A 27492-nucleotide genomic window follows, 5' to 3' on the forward strand; every position below is an offset into this window, starting at 1 on the left:
AGGCTTCAATTCTCATCACACCACCCCTAACTACTTACTGGCAGCGAGGGTCCAGCTAATTCCTTCCTGTCTCTGGCCCTCAGTTTCCCCATCTATAGCTGGGGGTGGGGGACAGCGGTAAACTCCATGGTCTCTATGGTTCCTTCCAGCTCTTAAAGTCTGGAATTCTGTCTGGAGGCTGGGCTGAGCTGGCATAACTTCAGAAGGCTGTAGACTGCCATAAAAGTGGAGGGATCCCTGGGGATGGAGAATCCTGCAGGGAAGCCCCTCCCCAGCCCTTCACCTCCTGCCCTTTTAACTGCTGCAACCACAACCCTCCCCTGCTCTCCCAGGTTCCTCCTCCCCAAACCCCCACAGCTCTGTCTGGAGGCCCCATTCTCTGACCAGCTTTGTTTGCTTTTAATAAAGTTAATCGCACTCCTAATTTGTATGTAATGAAAAGATAAAAGGGAGACATGGGGGCGAACCTTCCATTGGAGTGGGAGCAGTCCAGGTCCAGGGCCGACAGCCGCCTCCCCACCTCCGCCCTCACCACTGCCTTGCCCATCTGAGTCTGAGCAGGGGCTGCTGTCTGGGCGCCAGCCCAGCCCAGTTGTCCCTGCAGCTCCCCCAGGGAAGCCTCCTGGGGTCTGCTTGATCTGCCTTTCCCTGTGCCTTTCGTGGAGGACAAAGAATCCCCATGTGTAAGTCCTGACGGCACCCCACGGTTCACCTTTGTAGGATTCCCCATACTCCCAGCCGTTCAGTTCCTTGAAGGCAGGGGCTGGCTCCTGGCTGGGAACACAGCAAGTGGCAGCAAAATTTAATTCCTCCACTCTTGACTGTGTCCTCATTTGGTCTCTGCGATTGCGTTGGATTCCTCAATGAGAATAAAAAAGAATATACTGTAGGGGGTGGAGGGTTACTGATTAGATTTTGCTCATCTGTGGGTCAACACTTCTATCCACTCAACCATTTCTTACCCCCTTACACGGCTCACAAGCCCTACTCAAATGGTTGGTTACCCCAGGTCCTCATTCTTATCCCAGCCCTGCCACCTGCATGTGACCTTGGGTCCACGCTTTTTGCTTCCCTGGTCCTCAGCCTTGCCATCTACCTCAGAGGCGAGTCAAAAGGTTGGCGGTAGATGGAAGGATGGCTTAAGCCTAAGATCAGGGTGCCTAAGTCCCAGCATGCTGAAGCAGCTCTGGGGAGCTGCTTCCCAGGGAGGCCAATACCCCAAAAAAGAAGCCTGGCTCCCAGGGTTATTCCCCCTGCACCCGCCAGCCCCCAAAGGCAGTGTCCATGGGAAACTACCCCTTGTGGTGGTGGTTTGGGGGATAATGTTCATGGGGAGATAAGGAAGGAAACCCAGGCTCCCCATAGGGAATACTCAGTGACACAATTCAGTGAGGACTGTGGCAAGGGATAGAGGCAGCAGGGGTCACCTCTATCTCCAGCCCTTGTTTCAGAGGCCCATGTCCCAGACCCTTGACCATTCACAATAGAGGGACAGAGGTGAGGCTGATGGGGATTGGGAGTGGCTTGGTGCACAGGGAAGAAGTCAGGCTAAAGAACAAGCAGCCCTTCTCCTGCCATCCCAGGTCTAGGTCAGGCAGGGCACAGGCTAACCTCCAGACCCAGATGGGGGTATGGAGTCAGCAGCACTGGAGGGGCTCCCAGCATGGCACGCCTGAGCAGCAATCTGGAAGCTATTGGGCTGGTACATTTCTGCCGATCCACCGCGAATGCCATGCCCAGTTCATTTCCTCTAAGGAAACACAACCTCGGGGGATAATTAGAGCTTCTTTGCGTACACAATCCCATATTGTTTATCCAACACAAATTAAAAAACGTGGGCCCCGAGAACATGGAGCAGAGAGATAAAGGAACCTCCTCCTCTTCCTCCTTCTCCTCCTCCTCTTCCTCCCCCTCCCCTCTCGCTCCCTTCCAGCTGGATCTCATTACCCTGCCCCGCCAGGCCAAGGCCAAGCCCCAGCCCCAGCCCCAGCCTCAGCCTCACCCCTATCCTGCCAGATCCTGCTCCTCAGACCCTGACCCTCCAAGTCAGGGCCTGGGATCCTCCCCACCCTTGCCCCTGTGTCTGCCTGTAGTGAGAGGTGGCTCCGGCATAGGCTTCTCTGTCCAAGAGTGCTGGGCAGAGTCACCATTTTGTCCCTGTGTCCTCTCAAGGACCCTCCCACTGAGAAATGTGGGAAACACCAGCCCCGAAACGCAACTCAGCACCCAGAAGCAGAGGCAGGGCCTGTGCCCTGGGGCTTTCTGGGAAGGAAGGGCTGGCTCTCTTGGCCCTGGCCTTGGCCCTAGTTCCCTTCTACTGCCCAGATGTGCTCCACCCAGACAACAGGGAGCCCAGTCATCCTGGCCTGGGGCCCCCTTCACAAAGCCCAGCCCCTCTCCCCCCAGGGCTCAGCCCAACAAAGGAGGATTCTCAGGCAAGGCAACTCCAGGCGGGAGGAAGGAGGGTTGTGGGTGGAAAATCGCTTCAGAACCCAAGGTTGGCCATCTCCATGAAAGCCCTATTATTGCTTGGGTAGTGAAATGTCTTGCTCAGCATGGCCAATTCAGCTCCCCTCACTTCCCTGTCTCCCCCTAGGAATAGCTCCACATTCCAACACTGCACAGCCAGCCTTTTCCAACTATGGGGAGGTGGGACAGGAGATGGTATAGGCAGGGAGGGGTTGGGGAGGAAGAAGGGCTGCCCATGAGAACTCACCTTCCCCAAGCCTTTGCTTCCTTAGAGGGCAGAGATGGCCCCACAAAAGTGAGTTCATCATTAGGTGTCACCTTCCCATGTCTCTTATATCGCAGCCTACTTCCTGGGGGGACCTTGTTCCAGGGAGGCCTGGTGGACTTTGCTTGTAGGCTAGGAAGGTGTCCTCCTACCCACTGGCCACTAAGCAGTATGGCATCTTTCCCTGCCAGGGCCAGGGACCAGCATGGCCAGGCCTCTCTGTTCTGCATCCTGACCCCTCCCCTACCTCAATCACTAAGAAGGCCAGAGGGTCGGGAAGCCAGGCCTCCCACCCTTCCGCAGTCACAGAGCAGGGAGCTGACCGACTGGGTGAGCAGGGAGTTTGACTGGAGGTAGAATTTTCTCTGGTTGAAGAGGAAGTTGTGTGAGCTGAGAACACATTCCCTGTCTGGTCTGTTCTTTCAGCTCTCCTGGTAATTTTTTTTTCTTCTTCTTTTGGTTTGTCTCTGAGTTGGAAAGAACATGTGCTTGGCAGATTTTTATTTATTAACTCTATAGCTTGCTCTCTCGTGCACTCTCTCTCTCTCATTCTCTTTCTCTCTCTGTCTCTGTCTCTCTTTTTTTCGCTTGCTTGACAGAATTTAGATTAGACAAAACATGAGCTCATTTCTGCCTGAGAAAAAAAAGCAAACCACTCCCCTCCCCTCCCCACCTTCTCCTCTTCTTCCCAGACTCACCCACCTCCACTCACCAGGCAGGGGTGGGGAGGGCTTGCAGGGCTCACCCAGACATCATCTCTAAGTTAGGTCTTGGGGTGCCATTGCCCCCATGTTGTGCCAGCTCCCAGCTCTGGAGGACAGACAATCTTACAGTCTTGAAGTCATAGGCCTGCCACCCAGAGTTGGCTAAGGGTAGGAGGCAGACGGGTGACCCGGAAGAGACATACCTGGAGTTCTGAGGGTGGGTTGGCAAAGTGGGCCCTGCCAGGGTTGGCCAGGTTCCTGGCGCATTGCACAAGCACCCAGGCCCCAGACCCCAATGCCACTTCGGCCCGTCTCTCACTCACCTTCCTTTATTTTCACTCCCATAGATATTCCTGGACCATTGTTACCACTTCCCATCATCATCAGGCCACATAACCAGAGTCCTGTTTCTTTAGCCCGTCCCCTCTGAGCACTTGCTGGGGGTCCCCTCCGTGAACTGCTGACTAAACTACTGAAGGCCCTTGTTTCTTCATGGATCATCAGGCATACGGGCATATGGGATGGTGGCTTGGGAGGCCCATCTGAGTTGAAATCCCAGCTTTATCATTTACTTGCCGGGTGTTGGTCTAATCATTTCCCTTCACTAAACCTCAGTTTCTTGTCTGAGAAACAGGGATAATAAGATCTGCATTATAAAATTGTCATGGGATTTAAATAACATTGGAATCCATTTTGGTCAGGTACAGTAGCTGATACCTGTAATCCTAGCATTTTGGGAGGCCAATTGGGGAGGATCACTTGAGCCCTGGAGTTTAAGACCAGTCTGGAAAACAAAGTGAGACCCTGTCTCTACCAAAAAATTAAAATTTTAGCCGGGCCTGGTGGCATGTGTCTGTAGTCCCAGCTTCTCTGGAGGCTAAGGCAGGAGGATCACTTGAGCCAGGAGTTGGAGGCTGCAGCGAGCTATGATCGCACCACTGCACTCCAGCCTGAGCAATGGAGTGAGACCCTGTCTCTAAAACACACAAACAAGGAAAAACCTAACCATTTTGACCTTTTTAAATGAGTGAAAACAAAGAGTAGAGTCCTCGATACATTACAAATAACTGTGCAGTAACTGAAGGAATGACCCCCCTCCTCTTTCTTCTCCTCCTCCTTCTTCTCTCTCCTCACCTCTGAAGAAAATTGGGGTGGAAGGGCAGCAGGAAGGATTGTACTTAGACATGAGAAAGAACTTCCCAGGAATGTAGAAGTTGGGACTTGAAAGAAATGCACACTGGAATCTGTCCACATGCCTTTCAGCATACAGCAAAGGAGAGCTGCCCAACCCTGGAGGCAGGAGGATGCTGAGTCTTGCCCTGGAGGGTCTGGAGCAGTGGAATGACCATAGACTGTGGTGAGACAGAGCCCTGGGTTTGAATCTTATTTTCACCATTCCTTGTGTGACTGTGGGCAGGTCACTCCCCAGTCTGAGCTTCTGTTCCTCATCTACCTCATCTACAGCGGAAGAACAGCTTCCCTCCTCTCGAAGCCGCTGGGGAAGTATCTTTATGAGTTTCTGCGGGCTGCCCAGATGAGTCTTCCTTGTCACTCCAAAGCATCAGGGAGGAAGGCCAGAGGGGGTTTCTGGGGCTGCCCTAGCTGCAGAAGCTGCTGGGCCCTCGGGAACCCTCGTGGTTGTCCTGTCAGGCAATGGTTCAGCGCAGTTAGGGCTCCCAGCCCAGGCTCCAAGACTGGTGAGACCCTCAGAGTCAGTGGGCTCCCCCACACTTTACTGTCACCCCCTCCTCAAAGCCCACCAGCCAACCCTCTAGCTGTCCCTAAGCCAAGCAGGGCAGCACTGCTCTTCTAATCTCGTTTTATAAATTAATCCCTCTCTTCCCTTAATCATTTTCATTGCCTGCCTCTGAACCCACTCCAATACATCTACTGCTCCTGCACTTTCTCCCACATATCATCTCCTTTGTGTCCCTCTGGCTGCAGCGAGAGGCCCCTCACATGGCCTGCCAGTGTCACTGCATTCCCGTCCCCAGGTGAGAGGGTCAACTCCCAGTGCCAGGTGGGCCTGGCCCCTTTGCCTTTGGCCCCTTAGAGACAGCTAAGTGAAGCCGAGATCCAACACACTTGGACCAAAACCCTAAGGCTGACACTTACTTGCTCAGTACCCCCAGGGAAGTCCCTTCACTTCTCTGGGCCTCATCCTCTTCATCTATAAAATGGAGCAACTGGCAGGGACCCGGGTGAGACAAATGCTTTGCAAAGGGCTGGGCACATTTTAGTCACTCTGTTCACTTTGGGGGAGGACAGGGCTGCACTGACTCTGAGGGGCCCACCAGTCTTGGAGCCTGGGCTGGGAGCCCTAACTGCGCTGAACCATTGCCTGACAGGACAACCACGAGGGTTCCCGAGGGCCCAGCAGGTTCTGCAGCTAGGGCAGCCCCAGAAACCCCCTCTGGCCTTCCTCCCTGATGATTTGGAGTGACAAGGAAGACTCATCGGTTCTCCCCTCGGCCCTCTCTGCTTCTCTTCTCATTCACACCCTGCCCCCCAGCCCTGGAGCTCCCTGGCATGCTTGGCATAGGGCCCCACAGCCCACCGTGGCCACAAGCAGGAGCCTCATTCCCCAAGCTGCTGTCAACTTCCATTGGGAATGAAGGGCTTTCCCCCATCACAGAAAGGAAGAAGGCGTGACCTGAAATAGCAGCCTGCAACAGCAAGAGAGGGGCTCTGGGTGTGATGTGCTGGGGGCCCTTGTGGCCCAAAGCTCAAAGGGATGGTTAAGATGCTGAAAGTTACCCTCGCTTCCTCTCCTGTGAATCATCTCCTAGATGTTCTCTGGAGAAAGGAACTCCTCTGTTTGGCTGCCTAAGCCTTGGGAGGATAGGGCAAGGTTGAGGGAACTCAGTTTTGTGGAGCACCTATTCTGAATTTTCCCAACAGCCCGGTGAGCCCGGCTGAGGGGATCATATCCCATAACTTGTCCTCTTGAGTGCCTATGCCATGTGGGGTGCTTATGGATTCAGCAGCAACAAACGCAGTAGACACAGTTCCCACTACGCTGAGCTTACCATGCAGAGAATGGTAGAGCAGCTTCCGAACCCTGGTCTGTCTGATGCCAGCACCTGTGCTAATAACCACTACACTAAGATGCCCCATGTTTCAGACAATGAAAAGAAAAAACCTTTCTAGTTGTATGACGAAAGAGGTGGCTGACAGTGATCGAGAGGCTTCTCAGGGCCAGTCTGAGCACTCTAGGAGCTGATGATCTACAGGAGTGACATGGCAAGGATAGGAATAGGGCAGTGGGGACACAAGGGAGCAAGTCCTGTCTGCAGGAGTGGGGCAAGGCTTGGTAAGCCAGAACTTTTAAGATGGCTCTTAAAGGATACATAAGAACTAAGAGTTGGCCAAGCTGACAAGGGAGAAAATGACATCATAGATGGACACAACTCTAGTAAGTGCCAGAGCTAGTGCCAGCAGACCCATGACAGTGGGACCCCCACCCCTCTTTCCCTGTCAGCTGCATGCAGGCCCCACCTGGGGAGGGGCAGTTTAGAGGAACCTGGGCTCCTATCTCTGCTTTGCTCTTTCTTGGATGTCTGGCCTTCGACAATCACTTCTCTCTGAGCCTCAATTCTGCAATCTAAACACTGGGCACCCAGTCAGTGTGAGATAATAGACAGCTATTTTAACTGGTATCTTATTATTATTGTTATCTTCATCAATATCTTCACTAAAACTCATCTCAAAATGACCACATTGCAGGGTGTCTGCCCCAGCCCCACCTTGATCTGACTGCCTTTTCCCTTGCCCCACATTTTCTCACCTACCTTTAATTCACCCTGAGCCCCACCTCTATCTCTTCTATAACAGACTGGCTTGGCTCTGGCTGAAGTCCAAAAGGTCAGGCCCTAGCAAGCTCCTAGCAGACTTTAGAGCACTTAGCATCCTTTCTGTCAGTCCCCCACCATTTTCGGGGAAAAAAAGGTGGAACAGGAAGATTTTTCTCTCCCTGTTCTAATTGGGATGGGTTCTGGTGCATAGATTGCATGATCTGGGCTGAGGTCTGTCTTCTTTATCTGCTTTGTCCACCCCAGGAGGAAAGGAAGAGAGAGTTATTTTGAGTGAGAGTCTGGATGCAAAACTATTCTCCCCTCCCACCCCCACCCACCATAGCCCACTCAAGACCTCCACCACTGACAGCCAAAGGCAGCCCCTTCTGAGTAGCACAAGGTCAACCCTCCCTGAACTCGTTGCATTGCTGAAGCCTGGCCTCCCTTAGGCTTCTCCCAGGCCAGGGAGGCTGGGAGGAGGCAGTGAGGGAGGTTGTTGTGGAGGGGGGATCCGGGGCCAGAAGTCCAGCCTGGTTCTGATTTCCCTGGCTAGGGCTGAGAACCGGAGTCTGGTCTGTCTTCAGTCCCTAGCCGCCCCCCACCCACCTTGTGCAACGCTTCTCTGCTTTCAGGAGCGGCCCATAACCGCAAACACATTTGCTAATGCAGCTAGCTGGCCTGCCCTGGGACAGCTGGCTGGGCCCTGTGCCTGGGGCCAGGCCAGGCAAAGGGCAGGGGGCCTGGCTGGGAAAGGGGCCTGAGGCTTCTCCTCCTCCTCTGCTAAGCCGCCTGCATAGCCGTGGTCACTGCCTTTCTGACTCCACAGCCCCTCTCTACTATGACTCCTTCTAGGGCTAAGTAGGATATCAGAGAAACTGAGGCCACTAGAGAAGGATTGCATGATGGTTGCATACACTCCAGCCCAAGAATGGGGCAGCCAGACATGCTCTTTGGCCAAGAAAACACTTTGCTTGCCTGAGCTAAGGGGGTTTCTTGGCCTGAGCCCTCCCACATAGCATCTCCTTCTGAGAGGAGCCACCTATAGGAATGGAAAATACAGGGCTCAGGGAAGGCTGCGGGCTTATAGGTTGCTCAGGAGGGCAAGAGCAGAGGAAGGCTGGGACTTCCCATCTCTGCCACTATGAGACCTAGGTAATCACTTCCTTTCTCTGAGCCTCAGTTTCTCCATCCTGCCCTGATTACCTCACAGACTTGCATATGGGAATGAATAGGCAAGTGTCTTATAAACTGCAAAGCTCTGTACCCATGAAAATAAATTATTCTACCAGACCATACACTCTAGAAGGGCTGGAATCGTGTCTGAGCTAACCTCTATGTCCCCTGTGATCCAGCCCTGGGTGCCACTGTAGGGGATGGCTAGAGAGATGAGCCTGGGGACGGAGAGACACAAGTCAGGGCTAGCTTTTGTCAACCCTCAGTTCACGCAGCCTCTGGGAACCAAGACTGAGTCCTGGGGTCCCTGGGTTCCGGAGCTGGAGCTGTGACTGGAGCCCACCCCCACCCAGACAGCCATCCCAAGGCCCCAGACTCACTCAGCTGCCCACATCCACCCTCCCCCAACTCCTCCCATCACACACAAGGCATGCAGCTCAGCTTCCCCCTGCCAAGACAACCCCACCCTGGCCCCATAGCCCCTCTCCAAAGACAGGGGCCTTTCTCTGCCACGTTCCTGGAGGCTTTTCCACTTAACAGGGCCTTGAAATCCATTTGCTGCAGACTGTGAACTTCCTTTCCATGCTCCTGCCCGCTGGCCCTCTTCTAGGCCGACCACCCCCCAACTCCCACCCCCACACTGGCGTCCGCCAGCCTATGGCCTAGCAGCTGTCACACTGATCTTCCCCTACTCAGGCCTCTGGGGCAAAGTAGGGGGCACCTGGAGGAGGTATTTGGGGCCTAGGAAGCAGCAGCAGCCTGGACTAAGAAAGGGGGCTAAAAGCTCACTTTCTAGGAGTGTTCTGAGCTCCAGCCTAGCCTCAAAGGGGTGCTTTCCCTTCTTCCAGCCTGCTACAGAAGGAAGCCACCTCCTTTAAGACTCTAAAGTCACAGAGAGACTGGGCACTGTGGCTCAGACCTGTAATCTCAAAACTTTGAGAGGTCTAGAAGGAGGATAGCTTGAAGCCAGGAATTCTAGACCAGCCTGGGCAACACAGCGAGATCACATCTTTACTAAAGCTTAAAAAAATAGCTGGGCATGGTGGTGCATGCCTGTAGTCTCAGCTACCCAGAAGGCTGAGGCAAGAGATCACTTGAGCCCAAGAAGTTAATGCTACAGTGAGCCATGATTGCACCACTGCACTCCAGCCTGGGTGACAGGGCAAGACCCTATCTTGAAAATAAAATAAAATATACAATACAATAAAATAAAATGCCACCAAGGCATTTCTCCCTAGATAACACCTCCATCCCTCATGGCCTTTGCCTTTGTGTCCTCATGGCCCTCCCTCATGGCCCTCATGGCCCTCATGGCCCTCATGGCCCATGGTCCATGGCTGTGCTGCTGGTACAGGTACACGACAGTAGCCAGATAACCCTCCAGGCATAGCTGGGAAGGTAGGTATTCTGGGCTCTAGTCCTACCTTAGCTACAATCCATGACCTTGATTGTAGCTAAGTCTGGTCTTGATTCCTTTGGAGGCTCCTCCCTGCCCAGCCCTGACATCCTCTTGTTTCCTGAATTCAACTCTGTCCTCTACTTCTCCTGAGAGGTGAATCCCAGGTCTTTGTGCCCTTCTTTCTGGACTCCAAAATTCTTCCACGTTCTGCCACAAAGTTCATTCTCCATTTCACGAGGCCCTCTGAAGCTGTAGAAATGGAAGGCACTGAGCACCTACTAAGGCCAGGCATTTTCATACTTTCTACCTCATTTTCATATTAATCTCTTCACAGTACCTGCTAAGGAAACTGAGGCTCGAAATGGAGAAATGACCCATAGGCCCAAGGCCAAGAAATGGTGGCACCACAACTTGAGCCTGGGTAGTTGGACCCTCTCATCTGTGTTCTTTCCTTGTCCCCTTCACATGCCCATGCCTGCACACCAATGTCCTCTTGTCACAGAAAGAGGTCCAGTTCATCCGTACTTGCTTTGCAGCAGCTGGTCATAGAGCTTCAGATCCTGCTCAGGCTTCAAATGGTGAAACTTTGTGCTGACCCATGTGCAGCTTGTGACCTACTCTGGCTTGAGGCTCCATCTCAGCTCTATTTCCCTAAAATTTTATTATTCTAAAGCTAAAGCCAGCGTGAAGAAGAAAAGCGTGCACCAAGGACAGAGCACTTGGAAGAGGGAGGGAATGCCTTGTGTGTCTCAAGTTATCCAACCTGCTGAGCACCGATTGTGTGTCAACAACTGGTAGCCAGTTTCACACACCTTCTCTTGTTTAAATACAACAACCCTTTGGGCAAGCAACAATCTTGGCCTTTTTATAGATGAGAGACTGAGGCACAGACAGAAGCAACTTGCCCAAGACCACACAATGAGAAAGTAGCATGGTATTTTTCCCATGTCACTCCTACACCTCAGCCTGGCCTATCCCCAAGGGAGGAAAGAAATCTTGATTTCTGCAAGAAGAGGTTCCCCCTGTCCCAAAGACCTCGGGCCCAGAAAAAGCACCATGAGCACAGAGAACCTATATGGCAGAGGTCAGGGATACAGTCCTAAGTCAAAGTTTGCCTTATCCCTGCTGCCTGGAGCTCACCTTTGCACTGGCTCTGGGGGATTGCCTGTCTCTCTCCCCATCTGTCTTTCCCATCCTTCCCCACTCTGGTTCTCAGCAGTGAATTTGTGTGAAACCTGGACTGAATTACCACCCATTACCCAACCTGCCTCATTCCAAATCCCTGGCATTAATGCAATCATTGGAGGGGAAGCAGGCTCCCTTCAGCCCCCTGTCTGGCCCGCCCAGCACTGGCTTCCTGGTGCTGCTAAAGCCCTGCGCCCCAGCCCCTCCTCCTCCTTGCACATGTACAGGTCCCACACACCATTCACACATGTGCCTGTAGAAACTAAGCAGGTCCTCTACCCACAGAAAAGGCTCTTCTGAAAACTCAATTGAATGAAGACATATACGTGCATATTTATTATTTCAGTGAGCGTTTATGGGGCACCAACTCTGTGCCAGGCACTGTTTCAAGGCACTGGAGATACAGCAGTGAACAGCCCAAAGTTCTTGTGTTCATGGACTTTAGCATTTAGCCAGGGGAAGGGGTGAACAATAAACAAGTAACCATAAATTAACAAGTTAATCCCAGATTGTGACAGGAGCTACGAAGAAAATAAACCAGGCTTATGTAATAATGATATTAGAGGGGGCTATTTTAGATTGAGTGATCGGGGAAGGCCTCAGTGAGCAGATAATGCTTGGGTCGAGACCCAGTTGATAAGAAAAAGCCAGCTACATGGGAATCTGGGGGAAGGGTTTGATGAAGAAACAGCAGAAAACGTAAAGGCACTGAGGTGGAAATGAATGTGATGGGAACAAGGGGTAAAAGCTGAAGTTGGAGAGATAGAAAGGGACCATATCACATAAAGCCTTATTAGTCAGGGTAAAGACTCTGAGTTTTACTCTATGTGTGATGAGAAGCCATTAAAGGGTTTTAAACATGTTAAAGAGTGTGACTGAATTTGTGTTTTAAGATCACTCTGGCTGCTACAAGGGGTATGGATCATTGAGGGGCAAGGGTAGAAGCAGGGAAATGTATTGCACCAGTCCAGGTGAGAGACGATGGTGGCCTGGCCTAAGTTGGTAGCCAGAGAGAAGTAGATATCAAATGGGTAATTAGCTACAGCAGACTTCAGTAGAGATGTCAGGCTCTTCCTGATTACCTCCAATCGATGATTCCTCCATATATCCACTTGAATTGTCTAGTTAGGCATCTCAAATATACTCTGGCTACAAAAGAATACTCGATTCCCCATCATCACCACCACCAAACCAGGCGGTTAGATATACAAGCATGGAGTTTAGGGCAAAGATCAAGATTGAAGATACAAATCTGGGGGAGTCGTTGGCATATAGATGGTATTTAAAGCCATGGGGCTTGATGAGATCATTTATAGAGAAAATATACGTAGAGAAGATGAGAGCATCTAAGACTAAGATCCAACATTTAGAGGAAGAGCCTGCAAAGAACCAGAGAAGGAACAATCAGAGAAATGGGAGGAAAGTCTGAAACAAGGAGAGCATGGCTCCAGGAGGGAGTGGTCAACTATAGCCAATGTTTCTGAGAGGTCCAGAAAGGCAAGGCAGATCGTTGGGGTTGGCAATGTTGGGTCATTGGTGATCCTTGACAAGAGAAATATCAGTGGGCATGGAAGTCCACTAGGGTAGCTAGAGGTGAGAATGGGCTGTGAAGAAGCAGACACATTGAGTGTAGAAATCTGGTGTGAGAGGTCCCACTGTGAAGGAAATCAGAGTGATGGGGCAGAAGCTGGTGGAATGCATGGGTGAAGAAAAAGTAGCAGGGCAGTGGGTTGGAGGCCTAAGTGAGGACGAAGCCTTGGTAGGTAAGGGTACTAGAGGGAATAAGAATAATAGGATGTGGGATCAAAAAATGAGATGATTGAAATCAAGATTCTTAAACCTATGTCATTAATTGTGATGGCAAGGTCAAGGGTATGGCCAAGAGAATAAATGACTGAGATGGGATGAAGGGCCAGATCCTTGGAGGTGTGAGGTACTCCAGGAAGAGAAAGCCAGGGTGGTAGGTCTATGTTAATGAAGAAGTTGCAGGATGCAGGAGTAGAGAGGAGACAGTGAGCCACCTACTGACATCTTCAGTGAATGGAGGGCAGCAACAAATGCAGTCAAAAGATGGCAGCCTTCAGGAGTGGTGAGAGATGAGGCAGTCTTTGGAAGAGCCACCATTTTAGAAGGTGGAAGGAAAACAAGTGGTCTAGAAGCAGCCATGGGAAACAAGGAGGACATCTACCCCATCTCCCTGCCCAGAGGTACGTGGGGTGTGGGAGAAAAATACAGCCCCCCAAAATATAACAGGAGAGTTGTGACCTTGGGGTATACAAATAAAGGAAATGGTCATAAGAGATTGAGCATATGGGGAAGGGACAACAGTTGCTACCAGTAGACCATGGATCCCAGAAGGCAGAGTGGAATGGTTTGAGGAGCTTGGAAGGAATGTAAGATGAGACCCAAAGTAGGGACTGTACAGAGCAATGGAGAGACTGGAGTTTGGGGAGTGATGGAAGACCAGGAGGCCTGGCTTCTGTGGTGATCGAGGTAAAGAGGAATATGAGTCCTAATGGGATATAGCAGGATTCCTTCAAGAAAATGGGCTCATCAGGTCAAGCCAGCAGACATGGGGAGGCTGAACGACTGCCTGCCTGCTATTGGCTGGTGGTGCTGAGGCTGAGGGTGAGCTAAGACCTGTAACTAGGGGAAGCTCTGTAGGCCTCCCATATAACCTGCAGGGGGCAGTGTGTCTGTTGAGAGAGAAGACAATTTCAAACAAGCAAAGCATGGAAACACACGTCTAAGCAGCCCCTCATAACTGCATACCCTCAGATACACACTTGTATGCACACAGAGACCCTAACCCAACCCCCCACAAAGCATAAACATGTGGACAAAATCATATGTATATGCAAATGTACATAAGCAGGCATGTACACTTTCACATGTACCAATGTACACACACCATGCATACAGGCCCAACACACCATGCATAGCCTTATTACCCCATACCATCATATACACGCATGCAAGCACACACCCACGCACACGCACATGCATGCAGAGGCAACCGAGACTCGGTTTTCTTAAGTCTTGCCAAGCCACAGACATCAGAAAATCAAGCTGAAGTTGAACAATCCAACCCAGAAAAGGGGGAGGAAATGAAGGGCGTGAGAATGAGGTGTGTGTTGGGGTAGTCAGGAAGCGGGGAGCAAGGGAGCCAAGTGCTGAGTTTAAAAAAAAAAAAAAAAAAAAAAAAAAAAAAAAAAAAAAAACCTAGACCGTTTGGAAAAGGGAAAGCCTTCAGACAGAGCAGGAATGCAGGCTGTAATTAGAATCGCTTCAACCGTCTCTAGATTGGGAGAGGATAGGCAAACTGGTTACACATGCGGCATGGTGATCCCCAGCCCAGATAATACCAGCAAAGCATGTGCACGTGTGCGCATGTGCACATGGGAGCATGCTAGGGCTGTGAAAAATGCACTTAACTGAACCACATTGCGCCCTGGGGAAGCCAATGTGAAGTAGTCCCCTTCACCTGCCCCTGCAGCCACTTTCCTTCAGGCTGGACTTCTCACCAGACTCAGGGCCACCACCACAAACATGTGTGTGTCCCCGACAGGGTAGGACTTCCAAAGGCCACAGAGTGGGCCTAGGGAGTGACATGGTGACGTAGGCACTGGATTGGGAGACAGTATCTCTGAGCTGGAGTCTCAGGTAAGCCACTGACAGGCTGCCTGACTGGGTCCACATTCCTCCCCTGCTCTGGGCCTCTGTAGCCTGAAGGGAGATCTTGGGGTGCTTCCAATCTGCCCCTGAGTATTCATCCAGGACTGTCAGTTCTGAGCAGCTGGAAGGAGGCAAAGGAAGGAGATTTGTGGGGTGCCTGCAAGATGAGGAGCTGGGCTGGGAGAGATGTGAGTGTCTCTGGCTCCCCTGGCCCTGGGCAGAGGTTGCACTGAGGGAAAAACTTCACACGCTGGCCTGGCTGGTGTGCTGTGGGCCCCAGGGACTGAAGCAGACCTAGGGAAGAGGGCCAGGCGGCCACAAACAGAATCCCTCCTATTCCCTCTGGCCCTTCCCTTCCCTTCCCTTCTTCTCACCTTTCTCCTCCAGGCTTTCTGGAAGGCCTCGGGGCCAGCTGCTATCATCACTAAAAATAGCTGAGGCAGCTTTGGGTGTGAAAGAGCCCCTCTTACTTGCAGGGACCCAGAGGCCTGGCAGGTGGCAGTTGGTATCTATGGCCCCTCCAAGCCTGAGAGATCAGATTATCCTTTTCAAGGAGAAATCTTGCAAGCCCCAGTTCCAGCCAAAAGCTTAGGTTCCCCATGCACTGCCCTCTTTGTTCTTTGTTCCCCGGTATCCCAGCGACTCCAACTTAGAGCCTCACACAGTGGGTAGCCTGGATCCTGGTGCTCGGAGAACTATAATAATAACAATGATAATAATAATGGTTAACACTTATTGAACATTACTGTGTGTCAGGCACTTTGCCAAATGCTTTGCGTGTATTAACTCATGACTCTTCACAACAACCCTTTGAGGTAGGTCCTGTATCCCCATTTTATAGGTGAACAAACTGAGGCACAGACAGCTTAAGTACATTACCCACGGTTACACAGCTAGCAAGCGGTAGAATGAGGATGCTTTTTATTCTTTTAATCGCAGATTCCTTCAGGGAGAGAAAAATTCTGATAACGGTAATAGTAATAGTTAATATTTATTCATCTTCACAGGCATTGGGCAGCTGAAAGAGCCTCGAAGCTAAAGGGATGAAGGGTTAAATCCTTGGTTTGCCCCTCACTAGCTGTGTGACTGAGCAAATGCCTTCCCCTTTCATAGCTTCTTGAGTTTCCTCATCTGTAAAATAGAAATAATCACAACAGCTGACTCTCAGAGTGGCGAGAGGATTGTAGGAGACGATGTGTAAGCAGGTACTTAGCACAGAGGAGCTCACATCGCCCTCTTGCCCCTTCTGAAAGATACCTGGGGCTTTTTGTCTCATTCTCTCCAGTGGCCGGGTGGAGACCACCTGAAGTCCTGAGCCCAGGCTGTTCTTTCCACGTGGCACTAACAGCTCAGTACCCGGGGCCTCCAGGCTTTTCAGGGGCCTGTGAAAACATGTGAGCCCCAAGAAAATTTATTGGCTCTAAAATATGAAAAGAAAACAGCAGAATTGGAATTAATAAATGTTCTATTATATGTCTACAAAATGTAATATAATACCAACCTCATTAATTGTTAAATTTAGTATTCCTAAAAATTTCATTACATTTGAAAACAATTTGTTGGTTAGATTTCCTCACTTTGCAAGAATTCCCAAGTATGCGCAGGGATTACAAAGAAATCAGAGCCAATTGGGAATGAAACGAGTTACTCATAGGCAAATAATTTTGAAAGCGGAATTATAAAAATCCTTTGAAATATTTTATAGCAAAAATTACATTTAATATGGGATGTGGGAGCATTTTCATATATATGACATGCTGTGGGGTGAAGCCTCTAAAAGTGAGCGTGCCTAGGGCCTGCCCCAAGAGAGAGGGAACAAGAGCCCCTCTGAGGCACACTGGGATGGGGGAAGCATCCGTGCACCATGGTGGGCACCCACCGCTCTGGTTGTTCCCCTCATCTCCTAAAAAAAACAAAAACAAAAAACAAACAACCAAACAAACAAAAAAACACCAACCAAAAAAACCACCCTGGCCACATGCGTATATGCGCTGGCAGAATGGCCCTTGTGGAGCAGCCCTTTCATGTACTGCCCTCGGCTCTTATCAAAGGCCCTTTCAAGAAACAGGCATGCCTGTGTGCCTCTCATAATCAGGAAGAGAAATAAACATTATCTGACTAAAATTGAGAAGAAAACAACCATGTGTAAACGGTGTCTGTTGGGTTGTCAAGCCATTGCCCAGGACATTGTCCACTGGGCTGCTCAGTGCCCCCCAGGCAAGGGCCCACATGAGGTGTTTCTCTCCCAATTTAGCACCAGCATAAATTTGGGGTCCCTTGAGTACCTGTCAGTTTCTTCCTCTCTGTTACCGAAAGCAGCAGAATGATCTGCTTCTGGCTGGTTCACAATGGGAGACCGCCTCTGCACAGGCAGGGAGTGAGAAGCACACAGGCCACCACTTACTTCTATGTAACCTCGGCCAGGTCCCTTCCCGCTGAGCCTCATGTGCAACACGGGGTTAAGTCACAGGGTTACCGTGAGGATGCACTGAGATAATGAATGTCAAGTGGAAAGAACGGGCCTCCATACTGTTAAGAACGCCAGGTTGGGAGCGGATTTGCTCTCAACTACTGGGACTTGATGACTCAGGCCTCCCACCCCAAGATGCCTATCTGCTCTGCAGGATCTCTGACATCCCAGCTCTGTGACCAACACATGCCAGCAACTTGACGAGGTCAAGCCTCTCCCTTGTCAAATCTGCATGCCCACAGATCACCGATGAGCTGGGAAGATTCCACCATGGCTTCCAGCTTTCTGGGAGCTAAGATGACTCATTCTCACCCAGGCTTGAAGTCCCCTCTCTCGCTAGTTAACCTTTTCCTGGTTTCTGTCCTCTCCTCCTTACCTCTTCAATGCAAAAACACAGTGAGGATACAGTTCCACCAAGAGCTCTTTGTCCTACTTCCTGCTGTGGCCAATGCAGGGATGAACGAGCCCAAGCAAGAGGCTGGTGGCATAATGCCAGCTCATCAATGGCAGACAGCATTGGGGCTATTCCACCATCTGCAGCTGGGCCACCCACTCTCCAGGCCAAACACCTTGCTACCAGCTCAGAAAAGGCTCCACCCACTCTTTTGAATGCCATTTCTCCACTGCCCCATCCTCTCTCCCTCAACCCATCCCCTGCCTCCTCTTGTCCCCCACATGCCACTAGCCTTCCTTCCTTTGTGCTTTTACCACTTTGTATGTGCCTCCATTGTGGTCCTTAGCAGCTCTTAGCTCCTTGGAACAGCATTTCTGGGCTCTCACCTCTGCATCTCTCCGACCACCTCAAGAACAGAGCTTGTGTGGTTTCATCTCTGCATCTTTGGTGCCCTGCACAGGGCTTACCACGGGGTGTACCTCCTGAAGGAACAGAGTTCAGCATAGGTGAAGGGAACAGGGAGAGAAGTAAGAGTGACTCTGTCCTCTTGGGTTAGTTCTTCCAACTCTGGGCCAGGACTCAGAAGATCTGAGCTCAAGTCCTTGACCATTTTTAGTTGTGTGGCCTTAGACAAATCACCTCCCTTTCCTTTGAGCCTCACTTTTAAGACCAGAAAAATGAGGATCCCAGTCCCTCCCCTGCCTCCTGCATGGGCTGTTGTGGAGATCAAATAAGCAAATGATTGAGGAAGTATGTTAGACGTTGTGAACTGCTAAAGTTCCATGTATTTTCCCATCCTGGGAATCCTCTGAGTTCATCCTTATGAAGAGACTGCAAGCTTCCTGGGAACATGCAGACTGGCCAACTGCACACACAAACACCTGCCCACTAAACCACTCCATTGCAAGGGAAACCCAGTTTGTGTGCTTATCACATGATGACTCACATTTGTACTGTGTGATCCAGTTTACAAACAACATCTAGAGGGCTTTCTGTGCCCTTTCATTACCTTAATACCTGCTTTTCCCCCACGTGTCAGGCAACCTGAGCGCCATTTGGCAGTTGACGATCACTAATAATAAAGGCAGCTAGCACTTATTGAGGACTTACTAAATTCTGAGTGTTCTGCATTTATTAACTTACTTGACAGGTACCATTATTTTCCCCATTTTACATATGGAAAACTGAAGGTTAAAGAAGTTAAGTAACTTGCCCAGGATCACAGAACTAGCACACAGCAAAGGTATGGCTTGGTCCTAGGTATTCTAGCTCTAGAGTCTGTGAGTTTAACCACTGAGCTGTACTACCAGACAATAAATTGAGGTTCAGAGAGGGGAAGTGACTTGCCCAAGGTCATGCATACAATGGGTTAGTGGCATTGCCTGGATCCTCTAACTCAGATCTTTAGCACTTTCTACAACCTGGACTTTTCTGTTAAATATGTAATGATCTGTAAATGAACATTTCACTGTGCTCTATGGATAGAAGGGAGGTGTTGTATGAGGGAAGCAGATCAGAAATATTTCTTATGTTTCCAATTCAATAAACACTTTTTCTTGCTCTCAAGGAGACCCTAATTCTAATATTCAACTGCAGGCACCAGAGGTTCATCCAGTAACTAACAATGGCCTTGGAAACAAAGGAAGGAGTCCTTCACTTTCCTACTTGGGCTGGACCTCAGAGGGTGGAAGACCTGGGGATGTGGGAGTAAACAGAAGGGCATCTCCAGCAGACGAACTGCCTGAGCAAAAGTGTGGCTGTGGGAAAAGGCCTGATGTGTTCTGGAAATAGTGCTGGATCCCAGGCCACTACAAGACTTTGTGGAAGAGAAGTGGGGACTTGAATACCAAGGGAAGGAATTGGGACTTCATTTCTGCAAGTGACAAGGAATCCACTTACTTTCCGGTTGCCGAGAGAAGCTACACCCAAGGAGTAATTCAAGGGGAATAGACTCAGACAGTCATGATATGTCCCAGCTAGAAAGGACACCGAGACCTTCCAGAGGTGCCAATGACTTAGACAAGGTCAACCAGTGAGATTGCAAGAATCAGGCCTTTATTTTTTTATTTTTTTATTTTTATTTTTTTTTTTTTTTGAGACAGACTCTCGCTCTTGTCACCCAGGCTGGAGTGCAGTGGCACGATCTCGGCTCACTGCAAACTCCACCTGCTGGGTTCAAGTGATTCTTCTGCCTCAGCCTCCTGAGTAGCTGGGACTACAGGTGCCCGCCACCACACCCGGCTAATTTTTGTATTTTTAGTGGAGACGGGGTTTTGCCATATTGGCCAGGCCTCAACCTCCTGAACTTGTGATCTGCACAACTCAGCCTCCCAAAGTGTTGGGATTACAGGCGTGAGCCACTGTGCCTGGCAGGAATCAGGCCTTAAGTTGGGTCTCAGCAGACCTTGGAGATCTGTACAAGCAGAGACAAGGGAGGAAGGACCATAAGAGTGGGGAGTCCAGTAAAAGGGAGAAAAGGGACCTGACTTGGAGCAGCCCCACATCCCATCCCTATACCCACCCAGGCTGTCAGGTGTGGCTTTGGGTAGAGGGCTCCCTAAAGGGGCAGTCAAGTCCCTGGAGTCTTCCTGGTTGCCCAGAATCCTGGGCGAAGGCCTACGTCTGGGTGTTGGGGAGGGACCCCAGAGCCACACCCTTGGTCTTCTCTGCAGGAAGCCCTCAGGGAAGAGCTTGTCAGGGGAATAGAAGGACTGGCTGGGCCCGGCTGGCCAGGCAAGTGTCCTGGTTTGAGAGAGGACAGGCCTAACTCAGAGCAGGCAGCTATACCCAGCTGGTGGGGGAGCCAATTAGAGCCAGGGTTAGGTGGGGTCCTGGTGGCCTCTGCCCTGAGTCCTCCACTCCCAGCTGGCAATCATTAGGTTTGCTCAGAGGATCCCTGTCAGGAGAGGTCGACTCTGGGATGGATCAAGGTGAAGGAGAGGCTAGCAGAGAGGACCCCACTACCTAGACCACACACTGAGCCCCCCACCCCACGGCTGCTGGCTACCTTGGGCATGTCAAAAAGACATTTAAAATACCTAGTCAGCCCCTTATCAAGCCATGTGTGCCCACATCCTCCCTGACCCTCACTTGATAAGCATGTGTCCCCCTGTCATGGGGAAATGTGGGCGCTATAAGCTCAAGGGCCTGCCTCTCAGAGCAATGGGCCCATTAGTCAAACAAAAGCTGCTAGGGGAGTGCACCACTCTGGGACTGGGAACATGGGTTCCAGGAAGCCCCAGGATACATAGTCCCAGGGAAAACATACACAGGGGCTGAAGCCATGCCCTTTCTTCCTCCAACCTTCAGACCCAATGGCCTGTTCTCCAAAGTCCCAATGTCCTCATCTGTAAAATAGGCACAATTCCTTCCTCACAGGGCTGTTGTGAAGCTGCAACAAGAGACTGGATACAACGTTCCCACCACAGAACCAAGCACAAAGTAAGTAGTAAGTGCCAGGCCAGCCCACCCACTTTTTGTACCTACAAAAGGGGTCAGGATAAAACTGGTGAAAATCCACCAGTCCATGAAGCACCTACATGTTAGAAGTTGGAGGAGGGGGGCTATCCTCTGAACTCTGCCTCCTCTGATCTACTGATGCAGCAGTAGAGGCCAAGAGAGGTTAAGTGACTTATCCAAGACCACACAGCTTATCAGTGGTAGGTCTGGGACTGGAATCCGGGTTGCCTGTATCATAGCACACTAGAGGCTGCTCATCTCACAGCCCTGATTTGGCCCCTGCAGCAATATTGGGTGTTTTTCCGTACCCCTCTTTTGAATAGGATGTGATGAGGACACCTATAGGTCATGTCCTGGCAGGGCTGGGCCTGCAGATAGGGGGTCCTCTGCCTTTACTCTGTGCTACAGCAGTGTGGCCCCATGCAGGCAGAGAGAGAAAGAGACGGAGAGAGAGATGCTGACTTCAGTGGGCTACCATATCGCATTGCAAGCTCATATCTCATTTGCTGTTTACCAGTCCCTGGCCCCCCTTTTCTTGCTCTTTCCCGGGCAGAGCTGCATGGTTTGCATTATTCCCCTTCCCGCCCGCCTCCATCCCCGGATATCTTGGTTCCATATTTTCCACGCTGAGGCTCAGTTTACTCCTGGCTGGGCTCTGGGCCTGCACCTGGATTCTAAAAGGTCTGGGGGGTTGTGAGAGAGAGAGAGAGTGCGTGTGTGTGAACGTGTGTGTGTGTGTGTGAACGTGTGTCTGCGTGTGTGTGCGTGTGTGTGAACGTGTGTGTGTGTGTGTGTGTTTTGAGTGGGGGAATGCTGCTGTTGTCCAGCCCTTCTCTCTGTCCTGGGTGCAAGCCACCAGAACATCCTCCCTACCCTCTGCCTTCCACTTTCTGCCTCTAAGATGACAACATTTCTCAGAGTAATGACCACAGACCCCTGCTTCTGAATCACTAGAAATAAGGACTTCCCAGCCCCACCCAGACCTATAGAATCCACATCTCTGGGGCCAGGGCTGAGAAATCTACATTATGACCAGTGTTTCATTCATAAAGATTCTGCTTGATTTTTTGCCTCTAAATCTTCATTGGCAAGGGGTTCATTTTGATACCTGATGTTGATCACTCCTGTCCCAAGTTCACTTAACAAATATTCACTGACCACTCAACATTTTCTGGGTTTAGCTACTAACTCTCTGGCTACTGTCTCTGTTTCCTTTGCCAGCTCCTCTTCCTCTCCTATTCCTTGAATGCTGGAAGGCCCCGGGGCTCAGTCCTTCCCCCTCTTTTTCTGTGCTACCCAGCCTCCCTGCGTGAGCTCATCTTCTGTCAGCTTCAGTTCCTATCTGTGTGCTGAGAATCTCCACCCCAGGTCTCCCACCCAGTCCTCTCCCCCGAGCTGATTCAGCCCCATCCCAGCTTGAATGACCTCCAGGCCCCTCAAATTCAACAGGACCTATACTGAGCTCATCTTCTTCACACACTCAGTGAACTTTCTGAAGCACACATCTGATGACCTCACTCAGAAACCTTCTGGGACTCTCTTTGTCCCACAAGATCAAGTCTATACTCCGTAGCCAAAAGGCAGAGCCTAGCCACTATTTACCTCTCCAGCCTACCCTCTCCCCACTCTCCTCTCCTTGGCCTTCATCCCTGACTGCCCCACTCCAGATCGGATTGGCTGAATGACTCACAGTTCTATAAATGCACCAGGCGCCCCTCACCCCTGGTCCTGCATGTGTTACTTCCACTTCCTGGAACACAGGGGCATAGTGAGAGGAGGGCCAAAGGGGACATCTGTCTTTGAGCACCAGTCTATGGGGGTGCTTCTGAGATTCTAGTGGTGGTGTCCTTAGCCAGCATGAGAGGACAAAGGGGGCAGACATTTCCTTAGCACCATTGACTCTAGCCATGCCATTGTTGGCACACCCTTCACCCCAGCTTCACCAGGCCAAATTCCATTTCCTCTAGGAAGCTTTTCCTTACTCTTCCAGGCCGAACTGTCAGTATGCTAATGATCAGAGATAAACTTCTAGGAATAGTGCCTAGTACACACTAAGCACTCAATAAATATTTGTTAATGACTGAGCGAATGTGTTCTCTTATTTTCCTCTGTCAACGTATTCTATTATGATCCACAATTTCAAGACTATCTCCCGCCTCCACCCTTATTCCATCCCACCCCCACCCCCACTCCAGACTATGTGCTCACCAAGAGCAGGGCAGCATCTTCTCTATATATCCATCCCCAGTGTACAGCAAACAAGAGTAGGTGCTCACCAAATGTTCGATGAATTAGCTTATTGAGACCCCTCTCTGCCTGGCACTGAACTATGTCCTAGGGAAGCAAGCAATGATTAAAAGACAGAGTATCGTGTCCCCTGCTCCTGAGACACTGGAAACTCCAGCTGGCATACTAAGGGTAGAAAGGACAAGTTGTTTGCTTTTTGGAGGCAGAGTGAGGAGGAGAGAGTGGGAAGCTTTCCCAGAGAAGGTAACTTTTGACCAGTGCCTTGTTGGATGTGGAAGGCTCTTCTAGTCTTTGTCTTTAATTATAAAATCAAGGCTTTTGGTCAATTAAAGCTAAGTGCTGCTCGTTCAATATCTCAGTTAATCCAGATATCAATCCCAAAAATAGGGATTCTCATCATCCCTGGTTTACCAATGACCAAGAGGAGGTGCCCCTGGTCATTCGTGTGGTGAGTAGCGAAGTTGGAACTTGGTCCCAGATTTCCCTGATCCCAGAGTTCACATGCTTACTACCACATCCTCTGCATCCAGTTCCATATATATTGTAGAACATTTAAAACACACTATGTTCTAAAAAGAATCCCCAACTTGCCCCATTAGGTAAAGTTAGGCACAGATGCTTCCAGGCCTTTCCTCTTGCTGTTGCCCTAGAAATAAGAGGCAGCAAAGTGTGATGGTTCAGAGCACGGACTCTGGGGCAAGGCCACCTGGTGTGTGCTCCAGCTCTGCCACTTACAAGCTGTATGTCACGGAGCAGGAGGCTGTACTTCTCTGGGACTCTGTTTCTTCATCTGTAAAATGGTGATGATGATAATGATACGGAATTCACAGAAAAATAAATGTTATATCCATTGTTTAATGCTTATCTATTTTTATGAAGATTAAATAAGGTATAAAACACTTAGAATAGTACTTGGTGAATCTGAAGACAAAAAATATAGTACCTGGAACATAGTAAGTGCCCAACAAGTCTAAGTCATTATTAGGTACATTTTCTATAAAAAAGGGAACTCTACTAAACATGTAGCTTGCTAGCCTGCTTTTTCCTGTGGAGCAGGATTCCATTAGGTGGAGAAAAGCATTCTAAGCCAGTGAGGAGACACGTACAAGAGCATGGAGGTGGGGAAATATGTGATGTGTGCTAGGAAGATCAGAGAGGGTGGAGATGTAGACGAGGGCTGGATCCCAAGGGCCTCAAAGGCTCCCTTTACATGACAGGACTGGGAAGAAAGCCCAGGACTCCTCAAGACACCGAGAGCACTGCTCTCACATCATAGATCTGGCTTCTCAGCTCTCATCTCAGCTTCTCTGGCAAACCTCTAGCAGGGTTGCTGGAACAGGGACTGACCTTCCCCAGGCACCAGGGTTTCTGCTATCCAGACAGCTGTTTTTCTCTGTCTGCCCAGATCCGGCCTCCAGGACTGGCTCCTACTCAGGCATCTAAAGCATTCTCTTCTCCTCAAAAGCCAGAGGCAGGGGGAGGAGGTTGGCAGGGGCAGGGCCCTCTCCACATCTGGAGGTGCCACACTGGGGTGAGCTCACCTCTGAAAGCCAGGATGGGGAAGGCAAGGTGAAGGGGCCAGGGCAGCCTGCCAGGGTGGGCTCCCCTTCTCAGCTGAGGTCTAATGGGAGCTGACAAGAGCAGCTGTGGGCCTTTGATCTGCCCTTCAGGTATGTGTCCCAGCTCAGGATGGGGAAGCCAGAATAAGGAATGCTGATGAGGGCGGAGATAAGAAAAGATCAGTCCAAACAGGCAGAAAGGGCCTAGGCCACCAGGCCAGGGCTCAGAAGAAGGAGAGAAAAGCCTATGCTAGAGAAAGGCCTGCACAGCCCCAGCCCCAGTCAGTGGCTGCCTGACCCCTTCCTTCCCCACAAAGTCGAGAGAGGCTCCTCTGGACTCAGCCAGGCCCCGCTTGCATGGGTGGGGTTCACCCTGCCATGTGATCTTCATTTCAGGTCTTCTCACACACACACACACACACACACACACACACGTTCCACCCTGCCCGCACCTGGGGAGACATAAGGTGGGCTGAGCTTGGGACTTAAGTCAGCCTCAGCAGGTGAATTGGGGTGGGGGCCTCCTGGAGCTGCCAGCCTTGAGATCAAGGGTCCAGCCCAGGCCCAGTGGGTATTTTTCCAGTTGGCTTTGTCCCAGGAGACACCTGCTTGGCATGGTCTAGAAAGATCCTCAAGCCTTTTGATTGCAGATTCTCAGGCCACCAGGACTCCCTCAACAGTGCTCTCCTAAGTGGTCAACCAGCATTTTCTTGAAGAGTGCCAGGGACAGGTTGCTCATCACCTCTCTAGGCAGGCCAACTTGTGGACTTACTTTGTCACACTTGGCACCTCTGGTCACACCTACAGCCCCACCATGGGCTGACTCTGTCTACCTTGCCTTCTACCTCTTTAAATGAAATCCTCAGACACTGACCCAGAGAAAAGCATATGAGCCCACGGAAAATCAGGCAGCAGAGGGAGAAGAGCCAGCTGCTTATGTGAGATTCTAGGCTCTGATCATTTCTGTTGCAAGCAGACCCTGGTGGGATCCAAACCCAGGTCTCAGGGAGGAAAGTCCACCATAGGGCAATGAGGAAATGGAAGCCCAGAGAAGGGAGGAAGTTGCCCATGGCACATAGCTCTTTTGCAGCCTAGTGGACCATCGTCATTCTGGGTCCATTTCCCATGCTGGCAGGAACCCTGAACGCCATCCCATTCCACTCCCACCTAATGCCCTGCCAGAGGACTTCTTGCATAACCCTAGCTTTGGGGTGGGGTCGGGGGGGACTCAGTACCTTTCCCTTCTTGGACCACTCTAGTTGTCACAAAGTGGTTCCCTATTAAAAGTCTGGAGTCACCTCCCTGGAACCTTCCCCCTTGTGCCTGTTCTGCTTTCTATACTCTCATAGATGGGGAGGGTACTTGGCCAGGGGGATGGGGATGGAAAGAGCAGTACATTTGAGAACCAGCCTCCCTGGCTCATCTTTGGATGGTCTCTTCCCCTCCAGATTACACCTGATGATTTTTATTGAGCTCTAAGATTTTTTTGTCAGTGTTCTGCCCTATGACAGCCTTTCAGACTTCTGAGGATGAAGACTACACCTCCCACACTTACTCACAGTTTTCTCTTTTCCAGGATCAACAACTCCAGATTATTCAACTGATCCTTCTAGGGCATGAGTCCCTGTCTCCTCCCTGCCAGGGAACACCCCTCAGTGACAGGGGAAGTGGGGGAATCCAGAGTGACCTATACTCAGAACTGTGTGCTGAGAGGAAGAAAGAGGGAAGGAAACAAATTTGGACTTTCATCTTCTCTATCTTTATGCAGTCTTCTCCTTGACCTTATAGTTGCTCAGTTGCCCTTATTCCTAAAGCCCCAAGAAGCAGGACCTGAAGCAGCCATCTGACACACTCCTGACATCTTCTCCCCTCCTGTCAGGGCTGAAACTAAGATCCCCAGGAATCAACCCCCATCCAGTTTCCCTTCCTTCTGGAATCCTGTCTGAAGATACTCAAAGGCCAGGCCTAGAGATCTCCGACAGAGGCTGGTTTGGGGGAAATGGAATCTGCTTCCATTTAGGAAGTAAGAGCTGGCTACCTTGAACTCCTGGCCAACCGGCCAGCTACTGCTGCAGCAGCATCAGAGGTGGAGCTGAGATTCCAGGCTAAAGCCTGAGGCTCGGCCCAGAACCCCAGGCCCCTGGGACCCGGGCAAGCCCTCCAGGAGATAACAGCATCAGCAGGAGCTTGCAAGTGAAAGAAGTAGGCCAACCTCCTCTCCTGCCCCCTCCTCCTACTCTTCAGGCCGCTGAGGAGTTGGAATGTTGCCCTTTCTCCCTGGGGTGGTCACCTGCTTCCTCCCTACCTGAGCGCTACAGCTGCTGAGTAGGTGGAGGAGGGTGGGGGAGGGGCTAGGAACACCAGCTAACCTTGGCTTAGAAGAATGTGCGGAACAAGCAGGCCACAGGGCCCCTTTCCCTGCCAAGGACCCAGTGATAAGGAAACGGGGAGGGGGCAGCTGGAGGCAGCAGCAGGAGGGAGAGGGGAGAGTGTAGGAGAATGTGCTGTGTCAGCCAGTTGTGCTCAGGCTCGGCCCTGAACTAACAACTCCCTCCCCTCCCCTCACCCTTTTCCCTCCCTTCCTTCCTTCCCTCCTTCCTCCCTTCCGTCCTTCCCATTCTATGTCTCCATAAGCCTTTCTTTCTGTCTCCATGTTTCTTGGTTTCTTTCTCTCTTTTGTGTCAGCCTGTCTTTCTGCC

This window comes from Rhinopithecus bieti, unplaced genomic scaffold, assembly GCF_001698545.2.
Source record: "Rhinopithecus bieti isolate Rb0 unplaced genomic scaffold, ASM169854v2 scaffold_27295, whole genome shotgun sequence".
In the NCBI taxonomy this organism is placed as follows: Eukaryota; Metazoa; Chordata; class Mammalia; order Primates; family Cercopithecidae; genus Rhinopithecus; species Rhinopithecus bieti.